Source organism: Galeopterus variegatus, unplaced genomic scaffold, assembly GCF_000696425.1.
Source record: "Galeopterus variegatus unplaced genomic scaffold, G_variegatus-3.0.2 Scaffold8647, whole genome shotgun sequence".
Taxonomy (NCBI): domain Eukaryota; kingdom Metazoa; phylum Chordata; class Mammalia; order Dermoptera; family Cynocephalidae; genus Galeopterus; species Galeopterus variegatus.
The window spans coordinates 55,010-71,491 of NW_007734758.1; the positions used below are offsets into that span (position 1 = coordinate 55,010).

Below are 16,482 nucleotides of genomic sequence, written 5' to 3' on the forward strand. Positions count from 1 at the left end.
AAAGGAAAGGAGGAGGAGGTGAGGTCAAGGATAAAAAAGGAGAGGTCAGAATATATAGGGATTTGTAGATCATTGTAAAGAATGTGGCTTTTATTTCAAGACAGAAATCCTCACAGTGTTTTTTACAAAGAAATTATCTAATCTGCATTACATTTTAACCGAATCACTCTGGCTGCCGTGTTTCAGTGATCCAGGTGAGAGGTGGTGGTGGCTTGGACCAGGGTAGTAGCAGTGGAGGTGAAGGAAGTAATCAGATTCTGTATATGTGTAATATATCATATATGTATATGTATACAAGTATTGACAGCTTTATTGAGGTATAATTCATGTACCATATAATTTACCTACTTAACATACATAATTCAAGGAAGACTCCAGGGGTTATGGACAGAGCAATCAGAAACATGGAATTGCCACTAACTAAGATGGAGGAAGAGAGCAGGTTCATGGGAGGGGAAGAGCAATAGTTTAGTTTGGGATATGTTAAATCTATACCCACTTGATAATGCCAGAAACCTGGAAATTATCCCTGACTCCCCTTGCTCCCTTACCACCAGCACCTCAATCCCTACCTCTGACCTGTCAACAAGTCAGCTCACGTCCATCTCCAGAGTGTATCTTGAATGAGTCCATTTCTGTAGGAAAGTGCTCACTGGATACTCCAGGTTCTCCCTGCATTTCCCATTCTCCTTTGCAGTGAGATTGGAGTTATGTGGCTGGCTCTGGCAAGTGACACACAGCACTTTCTGGCCACAGGCCTCTTTCATCCTTCTCTTCCCCTGACAGGGAACCTTGGAGGCCACTTGATCCAGATGCACTTTCATGTGGGCAAGAAATAAACTCTCTATGTATTGATTGTTATGTAACCATGGAGATGTCAGTGTTTACTCTCACACAATTTTACTTCTCCCGTCCTACCCCTGAGTCTGAGTGTCCATCATCATTATCAGATTTAGTGGAAAGGCCACCTAATTAATGTCCCTACTTGTACCTTTGTGTCCTTCAAATCCATTCCTTACACAGTAGCCAGAGTTGAAAAGAGTTTAAAAAGAGTTCTTCCTGTTGCACTTGTCCTTGAGTCCTTATGCGATCTGGCCCCTGCCTCCCTCCCCAACCCCATCTCATCAGCTCCTGGCTCATGGAGCTTCTTTCTTTGCCTCAGATGCGACAAGCTTTTTCATACTGCAGGGACTTTGCCCTTGCTGTGTCCTCTGCCCGGTTCATCTCATGACTGGCTTCTTCCCATCCTTTAGGTGTCAGCTTAGATGTCAGCCCCTCAGAGGGGCCTCCCTGATGACTCTATCTGGAGTCGTCCACCTTCCCCTCCCCATTATTCTCTGTCACAGCACCCTGTTTATTTCTTTCAAACACTAGTAACAACCTATCATTTAACCAACCAACTAACTAATTAGCTAACTGCCATATCTACTCTTTGTCTCTCCCAGCAGAAAGTAAGCTCCACAAGAACAGGGGCCTCTGTTCATCACTGTACTGCCAGCATCTTATGTGTGTCTGACAAGTGGTATCTTCTCCATGACTATCACATGATTCAGCATCAGAGATATGGAGGTGCCTGAGGGAAGGTCACTGTCCTCAGGAATTTCATGGTTGAGTAGAGATGTAGGTGACTCTGAATGAGAGGCCAAGGGTCAGGGTGCAGTGGGATTGCAAAGAAAAGGCATCTAACCCAGTCCAGGGGAAGGTTGAAAGGACTTTCTGGAGGAAGAGATGCCTGAGCCAGGCCCTAAAGGACTGGGGACTGCAAATTGGCCTGAGAAAGATTAAGAGAGGTGCATTTCAGAGAGTGGAAGTGGCGTGCGTGAAGGATCAGAGGGGGGAACATGGTATGCTCAGGGCTATAGCCAGTGCATAAATGGCTGTGATGTGGGACACGAATTGGAGCTATAAGAGATGGGGGTGCAGATAGAGCAGGGAGCAGATCATAAAAGGTATGGTGTGTTGTGCTAAGGAGGACATCTGGTTAAAGGACCTTGTCTCTGCTACCCATTAGCTTCATAGACTCCTCCACCCCGTGACTCCCAACTCCATTAGTGTCTGACTAATACATATGGTATAAGATAGAGACTGGGGGAAGGGAAGGAGAAAAAAGAATGTTGAGAACAGAGAAGTTTGGACACTGGAAGTAATTCCTGGGAAGAAGCAGAGAATGTGGTGGAAAGAGCACTGGGCTAGGAGTCGGGAGACCTGGTTGTAGTCCTGGCTTTGTCACCAATTACCTTATGGCCTTGGGCAACTCGTTTTCTCTCCCTGGGTCTTGATTTCTCCACACAGGAAATGGGCTTTGGGCTTGCAATGGTAGTCCACCAGAAATGCCCAACCTTACAGAATGATGCTGGTGGTGGGATTTCAGGCACAGTGACCCTGAAGTGGGGTGTGCTTTTTGTTTGGTTTTTAATCCCTTGAGACATGTTCTATAAAGAACTCTTACGCATCTTCCCCATTCCCTTTCCCAAGAAAACAGATCTACTAGGTGTCAGGTACTTTGATAAGTACTTGTGATAAAACAGAGATGGGCCTGGTCTGTCTTCATGGACCCTACAATTTAGCACTGGAAAAATAATTTTAAAAAATCACACAAATAATGTAAAATTGCAACTATGACCAGAACCATGGAAGTAACACACAGCATGAAGCAGTCCTGTTAAAAGGAAGATCAGAAAAGTCTGGGACAGCTTCCCTGAAGAAGTGACGCTTGGGGTGAGACCGGAAGAATGAGTCCTAGATAACTGGGCAGAGAAAGGAGGAAGCATGTGCCAGGCAGAGGGGACAGCACATTCAGAGAGACAGAGAGAAGGCCGGCATGGCCAGAGTAGAGAGAGCAAGGGGGAGCCTGGCGAAGGACGGGGCTGCACAGGGGACTATTGAAAATATTGCCTGGGCAGGATCTGGGGTCCTGCAGCTGGTCAGGCACTGATCCTTTACTGGTTTGTGGGGAGTTCTGACAGTGTCCTGGGGAAGAAGCCAAAATGTCAGTGGACACTTGGGGTGGGGTGCTCAGGATTAGAAAGGATTTCAATATTTTAACAAACACTCTGGCCATGTGGGAGTGTCCCGTCTGACCATATGTGATTAAGATGCAGAGGCATGGTCCCAACCATGAGGACTGAGGGAGCACAGAGCGAGTTTTGCCTAAATCCTGAGATGCCACTGGGGCTGAGGAGGGCAGGTGACAGGACCACAACTGAGTTTTACAGAACTTGGAATAAGCCAAGGGGAGTAAGACACATGTCTCAACCACAGAATTTAAGTGGGAGCCAAAAATCAGTCAGTAAGATAAATATTTTCATGCAATATTTAAAAAATTTTAAAGTAATGCAAAAAACCCCCAAATTCATTGTAACAAAATACCAACATTTTCAATAAAGACAGCATCTAGCCCTGAACTTGCATGACCCAGCTTCACTTGCCTCTACCAGATCCCCACCCTGTCAGATGCTGTCTTTATGTAGATGTTCGATATTTTGTTCATCATAGATATTTTTTGCATTAATTTCGATTTTAAAAAAATATTGCATGAAAATATTATTTATCTTAATTACTGACAATTTGGGGTGTCTCCATACATTTTGGGCCTCACACAGCTCACCCTGGTTTTGAAGTGATAACTCGGGTTTGAGGTCCACAGGGGCCAGTGTGGATGTGGGGAGATTGTAAGGGTGGGATGCAGCCAGATTGTCTGAAGCAGGCGGAGGGGATGTGCAGGAGGCCTGCTGTTTGCTTCTCCTTCTGAGGATTCTGAGGAGGGGTCCAGAGGGGGATGCTGTCGGCAGCCCATCTGCACTGCTTGCCTGCAAGCCAGGCTTGTGAGCCAAGCGCCCACTTTCCTCAGCAGGGCTGCTGGGAACCATTTTCCCAGGACAGGTGGGAAGCACCTTGTGGTCTAACTCGGCTGTGCCTTGGGACCAATCTGAGGTGCTCCCACAACCCAGTGGACCCTATCTGCTCCCTTCTGGTGCCCACTCTACCCCACTCACCTCCTCGATTACAGCCCAGGTGAGCCCAGGTCCGGCTTTTGAGGTCCATACAGAGCCCGCAAGCCACACACTCCTAGACCCCATGGGCATGTGGACCTGCCCATGTAGCAGATAGTGCTCTGACCTTGAATGTAGTCTGTTTCTATGGTCCTGCAGGTGGCAGCAGGGAAGCAAACACTGGATATCCATACAGAGCCTTGAGTGCATGCTAGAGCCTTCCCATGATATGAAGTGGGACTCCTGAGTCCTGAGGATGTATGTAGGGCTGTTGTCAAGACAGGGTCAGGTCAGGAGCATGTGGGGCAGCAGGGGATTGGGGGAAGGTACTGGTTCAGATGTCAGCAGATCCAGATTCTAGTCCTGGCTGCTGGGCTACCTACTTAGCATGATCTTAGACTAATCCCTTTGCCTCTCTGAGCCTCAGTTTCCCTGTCTGTCAAATTAGGAAATTAGGCTAGAGGGACCCTAGTAATTTTGATACCTGAGTACCTGGTTTGTACTAGGCACTGTGGGTGGAGCTCAAAGAAGAGGAATTTATGGTTCTGTTCTTGAGGGTGGATCATTAAGCTGTCTGCTATAGTATTGCCATAATAATGCTGTGTGACAAACTAGCTCCAAACTCAGTCTCAGTGCCTTAACACAGAAATCAGTTATTCTCATGCTCACATTTCTGCAGGTAGATCAACTACTACTCAGCTAGGCTAGGCTGGACTCCAGGCTGGAGGCTGCAGATGGGTAAAGGTTTGTTACATATGTCTCATCCTCTGTGGGCCAGGAGCTATTCAGGCTATGTGTTCTGCTCCATGGTCACTACAGCACAAGACTGTGACCCAAACTGGACAAGCAGGTGTCAAACCTCTGCTTACTCCATGTCTAACATCCATTTGCCAAAGCAAGTCACACGGCCAGCCCCTAAATCAAGGGGTGGGGCTGTTCACTCCACCCATTGAGAAGCCATAGTAAAAGTGTGGATTTATAACAATGCTACAGGAAGTGAAGAACTGGGATCAATAATTCACTCTAGCACAGCTGGGGAAGATAGAAGTAACTCAGAAGATCTGAAAAGGTGCTGCCTCAACCTGTTTCTTAGCTGAGAGTCTTCAATTTGCCCAGTAGCACTGACATTGCTAGTCAACTCAGATTTCAAGGACATCTTGGTCATGGGAGAGATGTTGGGAACACCTGGAATTTCTCCATATTGGAGACAAAACTAGGAGGGACTCAACAGCCACCCCTAGCTGACTCTGTTATCTTTTCTAGCCTGGTTGTCAGCTCACCAGCCTGGGCTCTGTCTGTCCAGGTCATCCCATGTGTCTTCATCCTGCCAGCAGCCTTCGCATCACTGTGCAGAGCCTGGGAATGAAGCCAATGTGGAGCGTGAAGCTGAGCAAAGGTCTGGATACATTATTGGAGCCCCTAGATGCAGTCGTGCCTGAAGCCGGGACCTCTCAGTTACATAAGCCAATAAGTTCCTTTTTTGTCTTAACCCAAATTTTGAATTGAGTTTTGTGTCACTTGGAATAGCAATGGTGGGCCATGCCTAATACAAGAGCTTATCTATCTAGGATCCCACTTGGGAGAGCGGGTGGCAGGTACCTCCCACGGGTAGTGTGGTATAGAGCCCTACTCTGAGTTGTGGATAAGTTCCTTTTTTGTCTTAACCCAAATTTTGAATTGAGTTTTGTGTCACTTGGAATAGCAATAGTGGGCCATGCCTAATACAAGAGCTTATCTATCTAGGATCCCACTTGAGAGAGCGGGTGGCAGGTACCTCCCACGGGTAGTGTGGTATAGAGCCCTACTCTGAGTTGTGGTCTTTGGACTAGCAGCATGAGCATCACTTAGGAGCTTGTTAGGGATGTAGAATTTTGGACCCTTCCCCAGATCTGAAGAATCAAAACATTCATTTTAATGCATTTTAATAAGAACCCCAGGTGATTTGAATTCAAATTTGAAATACTTTGTGTTGAGGACCAAGCCTCTCCACCTGCCTGGGCCTTCTTTTGTGATTGAGTACAGTTTAACAGTTTAACTGGAATTAGGGACCAGGGTCCAAATCCTGGCTTTGTCTACTTATTAGTTCAAGGGCAATGAACATGCTCATTATTAAATATCTCTGAGCCTCAGTTTTGCCTTCAGAGAATGGGAATAATAACTAGCTACCTCCCAGGGCTTTTGAAAGCATTCGGTGTACTTAACTCATGGAAATTGCTCGGTAAACTACTGGGCAAACAGGAAGAGCTCAAAATGTGCCAGCTATGATTATTTCCGCAACTCTGCAGTGGGGCTGCTTTATGTTCAACCCACCTAATCACTTCTGATAGATCAGATGAGAGAACAGATGGAAAAACATTGTTGGAATGTGTAAATTGATGAAAAAGTAGTTATTTTTCTAAATCTTAGAAGAAAATCATTCACAAAGGTTGTTTCATCTGTATGTGGTTGGTTGGCTTTGACGTGTACTTTTGAGCAAGGGTGGGAGCCATGTATAGAGGCAAGGAGAAGTCAAGGGAGGGAGTCAGTGCTCTGAGCTGAGACTCGAAGGGACAAAAGGACCTGTATCTTCTAGGGAAAGAGCAGATCAGGGCATCTGGGCAGGAGTCCTGGCTGGAGACAGACCCCAGGGAGCCCTGGGTGGTGGGCGAGGACCTTGGGCTTTAACCAGTAGGCAGTGGACATGAAACTAATCACAGTGACACCCAAGTGACACTGGCTTCTCTGTAGCCCCTTGACCTGATGGATTACATGTCTGTTTCTCTAACTGTGTGGCTTCACATGTTGCACAAGCCTCAGAAGAGCTCCAGGTGGGCCTTGAAGGTCTGACACAGTCCAGCCCTACTGCAGGGACATGATGTAGTTTACCCATGGAGTAAGGCCTGCTGCCCTGGGAGTGGCTCCGCTTCTGCAGAGAAACAATGCCCAGCGGGAGGCCTGGTGCCCAGCCTGGTTCCTTCATGAGCAACTCTGTATGTGGTTGAGAGTTGGGTCTCAGCCCAACTGATACCATTAACGAGGTAAGAAGGGTAAGAAGGGGCTCCTGCGGGGTGCTGCCAAGGTTCCAGAATGAACTCTTCCACGTAGTACTGGGGAAGGCACACGGACCCTCTGCTCAATCCTTGGTTCCACTGTGGGGTTTCACCTCGGTGCAGGTTCCCTGGTTTTTGAGATTTGTAGGGGTAGGAAAGTGGGAAGGAATAGAAGTTTATTCTGAGGTGCGTGTGGTTTACAATTGAAGACACTGAGATTGAGAGATTGAGAAATGCACAACTCCAGCTTTGGGCATGAGGAGCATTATAATGTGATGAAGAAAATGGGCTGGAAGACAGGCAGGATGAGGTTCAGATTTCCTTCTTACCATCTATTTAGTATCTGCGAGATCCTGGGCAAATCACTTCACCTTTTTGCCTAATTTTTCTATCAAAAGTAGAAATAAATACACCCTTTGTTACAGGAGTGTTGTTGAAATGATCTATGGTAGCATAAAGTACATAGTGCTGTATGTGGGACATGGTAAAAAGTTGGTAACGATTACTGATTATTATCTCATTCAGAGTCTAATGGAATAGGGGGATGAGAACATAGGATGGTAAATTCAGGAAAGGGCTCTGCAAGGAAGAGACAATTCAGTGGAGATGAGAAGGAGCTGGAATTATAATTATTATGGAATAAGGGATTCATTACAGTTGGAACAGTAGGCAGATCCAGGAAACCCAACACCTCCAGCCACCAAGGCGAGGCCATGAGAGGAGCTCGTGGAGAAGGTGATGGGATGCTTTTGCCTCTGTGCAGCTGCCACTTCTCTGGGCCTGCAGCCACACCTGGAGGTGGGCGTTGGGCAGTTGTTGGTCAGCAAGCCCTGCGACTGGGAAGATGAGCTGGACACAGAGCAGAAGAGAGTGAGGACAAGCTGGGATGCTCCAGGTACCTCTGTGTCTGCCCATCACTATATCTGATTGCAATGACCTCCCAAGAATAGTGACAGCTGCTTCACTTCCTCCTTTCAAATCTTGTGTAAGTTCCCATTTTGGCCAACTCTATCCTCAAAGCATGCAATAGGGGGATTCCAGGAGCTACAGTTACAGTTCATCAAAGTGGACAGCACAATTATCACAATGCTGGTACACTACTTCCTAAGACAGAGGAAACATGGAGAGGAGTGAGTTTAGAGTGGGAAAAACCAAGAGTTCCATTATGGACATGTTTCATTTGAGATCCCTGTTTCATTAAGATGGCCCCGATGATCCCTGTGTCCTGCTGTTCATGACCTGTGTAATTCCCACCCCCTGGATGGGGCTGAATTTAGTGACTCACTTCTAGCAAATAGAATTCAGCAGAGGTGGTGGAGTTAGGTTAAAAAAGACCGTGCTTCTGTTTGGCTACTCTTTCTTGTTTTCTTACTCCCTTGCTCTTAGGCAAGACAGTTTCCCTGTTGATAGTTGCCTATAGAGAGGTCTTAATTGGCAGAGAACTGAAGGAGACCTCTTGCCAATAGCCTGTGAGACCCTCACTCCAACCTGCCAGGAACTGAATCCTACCAACAGCCACATGGGTGAGTTTGAAAGCAAATCTTCCCTCAGTCATACCTTCAGATGAGACCACAGCCCCAACCAGCAGCTTGACTACAACCTCATGAGAGAACTTGAGCCAGAGGCACCCACGTAGGTGGCACCCAGATTCCTGACTCACAGGAAATGTGAGATAACAAATGTTTATTGTTTTAAATGGCTTAATTTTGGGGGTGGTAACTTGTTATGCAGCAATAGATAACAAATACAGACGATTGAGTGGATATTTGTGCTTGGAAGTTAAGGGAGAAGTCAAGTGTGGAAATAATATGTTTAGGAATCATTAGTATTTGATGGCATTTAAAGCCATGGAACTTGATAAAGCTATTGAAATAGAAACAGTGGTCAGAGAAGATCAGAGTTCAGAGGAGTGAGCTTTGGGGCTCCCCAGCAGTCAAGGGTTGGCCAAAGGAGAGAGACACAGTAGAGCACATGGGCATGAAGCGGCTAAGGTGGAAGGAGGAAAAGTAGAAGGACGTGGTGTCCAGAGTCAAGAGAAGATGTGTGTCAGGGAGGGAGGGTTCAATGCTGCTGTGAGGTCAGTTAAGGGGAAGACAGGGAAGCACCCATCAGCTTTGACCACAAGGAGTTGATTGGCAACCTGGACCAGGGGAGTCTGAGTAAAACGGAAGCCCAGCTGAAAAGGACTGAGGTAGGCAGGGAGCAGAGAGGCGTTATGTGCCTTGACCATGTAGTGCGAGGCATGCCCAAAGAAATATGGACTTTGCCCTTCTATTCAATATAACCGTGTTTGCTTTCCTGTGTGGTTCTTGGCCTTGGGAGATGGGAGGCAGAAGGAGACAGAGGTTGCAGCAGGTGAAGAGTGGCCTAGGGAACAGCTGGAGCAAGTTTGGCAGCAAAGCCAGGGAGGTCAAGCAGTTTCAATCCTGTTTGGGTTGATTAGTTAAGATGGTTTCTTTGGATGGCCTGAGCTAGAGATCTACCCTTTAGCCATTCAACAAACACATGCATGGGGACTCTGCAAGGCAGTGGTGACCTGTCATTGAGGCAGACATCATCCCAAAGAGAGAGGGTTCATGGTCTGGGGGAGGCAGACATTTTAATAAGCATTATAGGACCTGTGAGTAGTGAAAGTGTAACAGAGGTACATCCTGGTAGTATGGGAGAGCGAGGGAAGGAGGGCCTGAGCTTGCCTGGGGGAGCGAATGAAAACTCCCTGGACGAGGTGGCCCTGGAGCAGAGTGAGCAGACTCACACTATGCTGGGAAGGTTATTCCAGGCCCCTTCTCGCCCCTGCCCTCCAACCCTGCCTTCTCTCCCTCCTTTTCCAGCTCTTCCCTTCCCACTCCCCCACTTCACCTCTCTCCTCCTTCCCCTGCTGCTTCTCTCCTTTCTCCTACTCCTCTCCCTTGCCCTCCCCCTCCTGCCCGCCCCCTCCTTTTCTCTCTTCTCCCTCCTCCCTTCTCCAACATGTTCCCCTGATCTTTTCTCTCCTTTCCCTGGCCTGTGATGAAAGGCCTTCCTGCCTCCCAGCTGATGAATTATGCATGAATTATGCTTCAGCGGGTGTGCCTGGCATCCAATTAGGGCCTTGGGCAGGTTGGTAACATAGACAGATTAAAATGTAATTCATTGGGGTTGACATTTAAGCCCCAGTGTGAATGGCAGAGAAGAGAAGCAATGTTCTCCCAGTGCCTTGTGCGTGGGGGCCCCTCTCAGCTGCCTGCAACTGCTTAACCGATGCCAGCTTGGGGTAGAGTTGACCTGCATACTGGGCCCTCTGGTGCACAATGGCACTGGAGAAAGGCCCAAGACAGGCTTTGAGCGAAAGCAGACTTTCTTCTTCTAAACTTTTTATTTGGAAATAATTTGAGATTTACACAAGAGTAGCGACAATAGTACAGAGAGTTCCCATACACCCTTTCCCGAGCTGTCTCTAATGTTAACATCTTATGTAACCATGGTATAATGATCAAAACTAAGAAATTAACATTGGTACAATACCATTAACTAAACTACTGACGTTTTTCAAGTTTCACTCAGTGTCCCACTAATGTCCTTTTTCTGTTTCAGGATCTAGGCCAGGATCCCACATTCCAAAGCAGCCTTTTGTCACGGTGTAAGGAACAGCAATCCCTCTCCGTACCCGAGGCCAGTGGCTCTCAAAATTGAGAGTCCAGAGAACTACCAGGGATTTTGTTTAAAGGGCATGTCCTTCCCTAGACATTCGGATTCAGTAAGTCTTGGGTAGAGCCCAAACATCTATATTTTTAACAAGCAACCCAGGGTCTGAGGGAAATCTACAGGTTGACTTGATAAAGGAACTAGGAATCAGCCTAAGTTTTGCCTGTAGTGCTGGTCAGGGCCAGCAATTCTCTGTTGGCAGCGTTACCTCTACCCATCCACCTACTGCCAGACCCTGGGGGAGGAGCGGGACTAACACGCACATCTCTCCTAAACATGTGGCTGGCCAGGGCAAAACCCCAGGTAAGCCCTGCTTGGAGAGGAGAGAACACGGCATTTACCTGATATATTTCCAGTCATAGATATATACACATTCTCACTTAATCTGCAGAAGAACACCTACCAGTAGATACTATTTTCCTCATATTATAGATGGGGAATCTGAACAAAAGTGATATTAAGTGTAGGGTTACCAGATTTAGCGAATAAAAACACAGGAGGCCCAGTTAAATTTGAACTTTGGATAATATAATATTGGGGATATAATTGTATTTTTTAAAAGTTGTTGTTAAAAGACTATGTTCTAACTGAGATAACTGGCCAGCCTCCTAATTTTTAAAAGTCCTTGTTCATCGGCAATTCAAATTTAGCTGGGCCTCCTGTATTTTATCCTGCAATCCTAATTAAGTGATACCCTGTGGTTACAGATCTAGTAATCAGGCCCAGACATGGCTCTGACTCTGATGTCACCCTTGTGCTTGTCTGCTCAATGCCTGCCTCACCTGGGGGGCCACAAGCAGCGTGAGGTGGGGACCACGTGCATTTGTCCTGCTGTGTCTCCAGGGCCTGGCACAGCACGGAATAGGTGCTTAATAAATATTTGTGATATGAATGAATGGCTAAGTGCATGCACGAATGGACTTGCTACTCTCTTTGTGCCAGGAGAGGCTGCAGATGATGGTGATTAAACAGAAGGGCCACGCTGGTGAGGGGCTAGGAGACACACTCGCTGATACGCAGGCAACAGGAGTGAGTCATGCCCGGCTGGGGGCCTCGGCCGTTGCACACTGAGCAAGGGCAAAGAGCCACCTCTTCCCGTCCTAACCCCTCAGGGCCTCTGCTTTCTCAGCTGTGAGATGGGATTGCATCTCTCCCAGCTCTAGGCTTCTGTGATTCTATGATTTATCTTCTTTAACCCCACCCTCCAGTAGGTAAAGAATATGGCCAGATTAGAGGGTTGGCTGCCGACTCCTACATATTTCCTTCCCAGCTCGCTATTTCTTCTCTCTCCTCTTCCTCCTCCTCCATGACAATTTTCTGAGCACCCCCTTGGTGCCTGGCCTTATGTTTTTTTTTTTCCTTGAATGCTCCCCTCCACCCTGGCAGACGAAATCAGAAGCCCAGAGAGACCTGGCCCAGCACCGTTCCTCGCAGACAAGGAAAGATGTTGAGAGCGTACTGTATCTTTTAAAATAGACCTGTTTTCGTCGGAATGTATTTTTAGCCGTGGGAGAGACTGGCGTGCTCTCAGTGCCACCATCTGCCAAAGGCAGTTGCTAGGCAACTGACACTGACGACAGCGAGGGGATGACTTCACGGAGGATCTGGGGACCCTGGTGGCCCAATCTCTCTTCACTGTCTAATTCCTACATGCCAACAGTCAGGCCCAAGAGAACAAACATTCCTCTCCTTCCAGGAGAGGCTGGAGAATTGATTCAAGGTCTGTGAGCTGATCACAGAGGATGCTGCACAGATAACAAGGGACACTGGGCCATTACTGTCACCTTGATTGGTAGATTTTCTATTTAGAAACTTTACATGCTGCTGTGGGTTAAGGCTGGGCTCTGGACTCAGTATACCCAAAGAATCCACGTCCCTCTCCCTGGCAGCCGCATAGGCACTAGCCTGAGTCGGGGCAGGAGCTGTTTGGAGGTCGTCAGCACAGGGGAAGCTTCCTGGAGGAAGCGGTAGGCAGGTGGCCAGGATCCCTGGGTTCTGACCCAGTCTGCCTTTTGCTTTCTGTGTGAATTGAGTGAGTCTTTGCCCTTCTCTGGCCTCCAATTTTGTCACCTTCAGAGGAAGATATCTAATCAGATAGAATGCATTTATGGGGATAAAAAGCAGAATAACCAGAGTAGAAAAATCCACAAGCCAGACCTGGGTTTAGATCCTGACCTTGCCCCTTACTGCTCATGGGTGACATCGGGCAAGGTACTGCACTTCTCAGTGACTCAGTTTCTTTTTCTGTAAATAACAGTAGTAACACTCTCATTGTGTTGAGAGAATTTAGCAAAGCAGCACATGGAAGCTATGCACCTCGGTTGTGGCATATTTTGGAGCCCAGTAAGTGGGAAGGTGTTACTCAGGTTTCGTGGCAGAGATGGCTGGTGTCCACCACCATCGTTTCTTCTCATCCCTATTAATAGACATTGAGCTGGACATGTTTGCAGCTGCCCTTGCAGCTAAATTCTCACCAAAGATACGTGAAAGAAAGGAATGGGCGCAGCTTCTACCTCACTCACTCATAGGAAAATTGCTTCCCTAGATGCTTCCTCTCTTTTCCTTCCTGTAAGCCTGGGCGTGGATATGCTGGGGTCTCCACTTTGACAATGCAGAGCAGGAAGACATGCTGGGGTGGGGTGGGGGTGGCAGGGCAACAGGAGGGAAGAAACTTGGGGCTGTCTTGTCTTAGCAAAGTCCCCCATGTTAAAAAGGGGACTGATGCATGTGGCTGGCACAGGAGGGCATGAGCACCGGCAGGTGAATGGGGAGGTGACAAAGGGATAGGAAGGCAGCCAATACACAGTGTGTAATCAAGCCAGCTCCCACAGTGGGTGACTAGGACTTGATTCTACAGGGAAGCTCTGGGAAATAGGGTAAAAGCCTCAGGGCTGGCTGAGGGGCGAGGGAGCCAGTGCAGTTTACCCTGGCACCCATCAGTCCCTGGGGGACCTCCAGTCTTCCATATGCCTGTGGCCAGAGTGAATGCCAGCGGCCCTCTGGCAAAGATGCAGGTGCTGGCCACTGAAGCTGGGCTGGTGGGTTTAGAAAGGTAAGGGGCTCTGAGAGAACGTGAGCACAGCACTGGCAGCATCCACCATGGTTCTGCCAAAAGAGAAGTAAACCTCTGCGTTCTCCAAGCCACGATATATTGCAGATTCTCTGCAGCTTAACTTTCTGTCTAATTTAATTTCCAAGTGCTATGCATAGGGAGGTTTGGTCTTATTTAATCACTCTGAGCCCCTGTACTCCATGAGATACTCATGTAGGTAATGTTGTGGTTGGGGAAACAAGGTTGATGCTGTGCAGCAGAACTGTCTCAACAGAGAATGCAAGCACATGGTTAATGGTATCTCTGGGGCTTGGGTAGTAAGTGGTGTAGACCCTCAGAGAGGGGGCAGATGAGTGTGGACTGGCATAGCCAGAGAAGGCTTCCTGGAGGAGGTGGACGGAAGCTAGGCTTTATCTGCTGGGGAGGACTTGGAGAGCTGGGGTTGAGAGCATCCTTGCTAAGCCATAGGATAGTGTCAGGTGTGGGGTGAGTGGGTACTTTGGCTCATTTGATTGCAGGGTGGTCTCAGGTGAGTGGATGCTGGATTTGCCTGCATTATGCATTTAGAGGAGTGGGGTGCAGGATGCTTCTTAGCTGGAAATGACCTGGAGAAGGGGGTGCAATCACAGGTCACATCACCATTGCTCCTTGTATTCTGAGGTGGGGAAGCTAGTAGTAGGTGCGCCTTGTCACATACATCTGATGCTGCCAGTGTCCAGGTGGCATGTCAGGGCTTACAGAGGCTGGGGCCTGCCAGCAGTCAGGGAGCAGAAGCAAGTGTCCTGTAGTGGATTTGGGGACTGGATGTCCCTCCCAGACTGGGCACTTATGCAGGCAAGTGTCCAACAGTCTCAGAAGACAGTAAGCTCTCAAACTGATTTGGAAAGCAGGCAGGGCTGAGGGCCCTTAGAGATCATCTGGCTTGGTCTGCTTATTTTGAGGATAGTGGCATTGAGCCCAGAAGGGAACGTACTTGCCCAAGGCCAGCAGAGGTAACCAGAATCTAGATTTCCTGACTTCCCCAGGTGGCTGGTGCAATCAATATGAAAATAGGTGGGGCTGCAGGCCTCAAATCCACTGCTCTCCACCTGTGGGCCATTTGTCCCATCCTTGGACTCATTCATGGCAGCTCAGAACTGGAGCAGAACTCAAGAGCTGATATGATCAGGTTCCTCCACCTCCAGGTGTGTGTGTATCCTCAACTCACAGCAGTCAGATACCTTTCCCTTTCCTTCAGATACCTACAGTGCCTCTCTTCTACCTGTCCATGTTCTAACCTAATGATCTACCAGTTCTCCCTAGTGTCCAGTTGCAGTCATTCCTGCTTTACTTTTGGTTTGATTTATTTTCACCTCTAGGCACAAGTTGGTTATGCTGGTGAATGTAAGGAGTGGGTTGAAATTATTAAATTCACTTTCATCTTCATTTTCTGTCCTATTTCAATGAGAAAGGGAGTTCAGGGAAGACTCCAGCCCTCCGCCACTCCCTATACCCCCCTCCAGCAAATTGAGGACAAGTGGAAAGGAACGAGGCAGTTCACCCAGGCTTCCAGATGCCCAGTCACCTCCAGCTCTGGAGGGAAGGGTGGAGTGCAGTGTCTCTCAGAGGTGAGGAGACTATACAGCTCTGACCCTACCCTAGGTGAGTCAAAATTGCCCTTTGCAAATCCCATTGCCTCGCCACTCCTCGTGTCTGTAAATGTGGAGCATTTGTTCCCTGTTCTACATTCTTTTTGCATTTCATTCTCTTTGGGAATATATGAGCAGCTTCCTTTTTTCTCTTTGGGAAATTTGTGTCTGGAATGGAGAGAAGGGAGGAGAAGGGGTGCAGCCTTTAGCCCCCAAGAGATAAGGGGAGCCCCTCTGGAGCTGGTGCTAAGTGACCATGCCCAGTGGAGGTGGGGAAGTAGAGAGGTCTCCACCGGGCACCCCATCTATTTGGGGAATCAGACCTACAAGTCGAGGTGCTTGTGGCCAATATAAGATGTTCTAAACTGTGGAGGTCGGGGCTCACCCTGAGTATACAGGTATCCAGAAGGGAAAGATCAGTGTGGACTATAGTAGTTAGAAGGGATACTATGGAACAAGTAATCTACAACGGGATACTGACAGGTAAGATTTGGGAAGGATGAGAAGAGCAGGAACAGGAGGCTCCAGTGGCCCAGGGGGAACAGTGAAGAAAGCGGAGCCCCCAAGCAGTGCAGGGGTAGGAACAAAGCTGGAGAGGTAGGCTACTTTTAGGGGTGTATGGGTAGAGACTGGGGGAGGGGCAAGTCGGTAAAGAACCAATCAGAGCAGAGGAAGGAGCAGACAGTTGTCCAAAGCCAAGCCCAGACAGGAGGCCAATAAGTGGGCACCAGCCTCTGACCACCTGGGAAGGCTTCATGGGACAGTAGAATGTCTATGTCCATTTTCCAAGACTTGTTTGGGAGATGGACTAGATGGAGATGGAAGGAGCCAGTGAGTGGGGCAGAAAGAGGGGAGATGGGCCCTTTCTTGTGGAGTAGGTCTGTGATGTTTCTCAAATCTCAGGAGCCCTGGAGATTTCCTCATGAATCCCTTCAGCAAGTGTGCCCAGCAGGAACATGAGGGGGGACAGGGACAGGGGCCTGATGGTGAGGGAACTTGTCCTGTCAGGTTGAGCTTGTCTCTCCTCGTCTCTCCCCATCCTCCCCCAAGAAGCCCTGGGATGAGCTCACCTGAGAGTAACGGGGGTGAAAGCACTT

The 16,482-nt window shown here is 48.2% G+C and overlaps 1 long non-coding RNA gene across 1 annotated transcript in view; it reads left to right on the forward strand.

The window, feature by feature from the left end:
- Positions 1-7,641: 7,641 nt before the first annotated feature.
- The window catches only part of LOC103608628, a 9,997-nt gene continuing 1,156 nt past the window's right edge, over positions 7,642-16,482 (forward strand). The window contains exons 1-4 of the long non-coding RNA XR_552075.1: positions 7,642-8,006; positions 8,408-8,544; positions 10,595-10,757; positions 15,209-15,364. This is a non-coding gene — a long non-coding RNA (uncharacterized LOC103608628). The remainder of the gene's footprint in view (positions 8,007-8,407; positions 8,545-10,594; positions 10,758-15,208; positions 15,365-16,482) is intronic.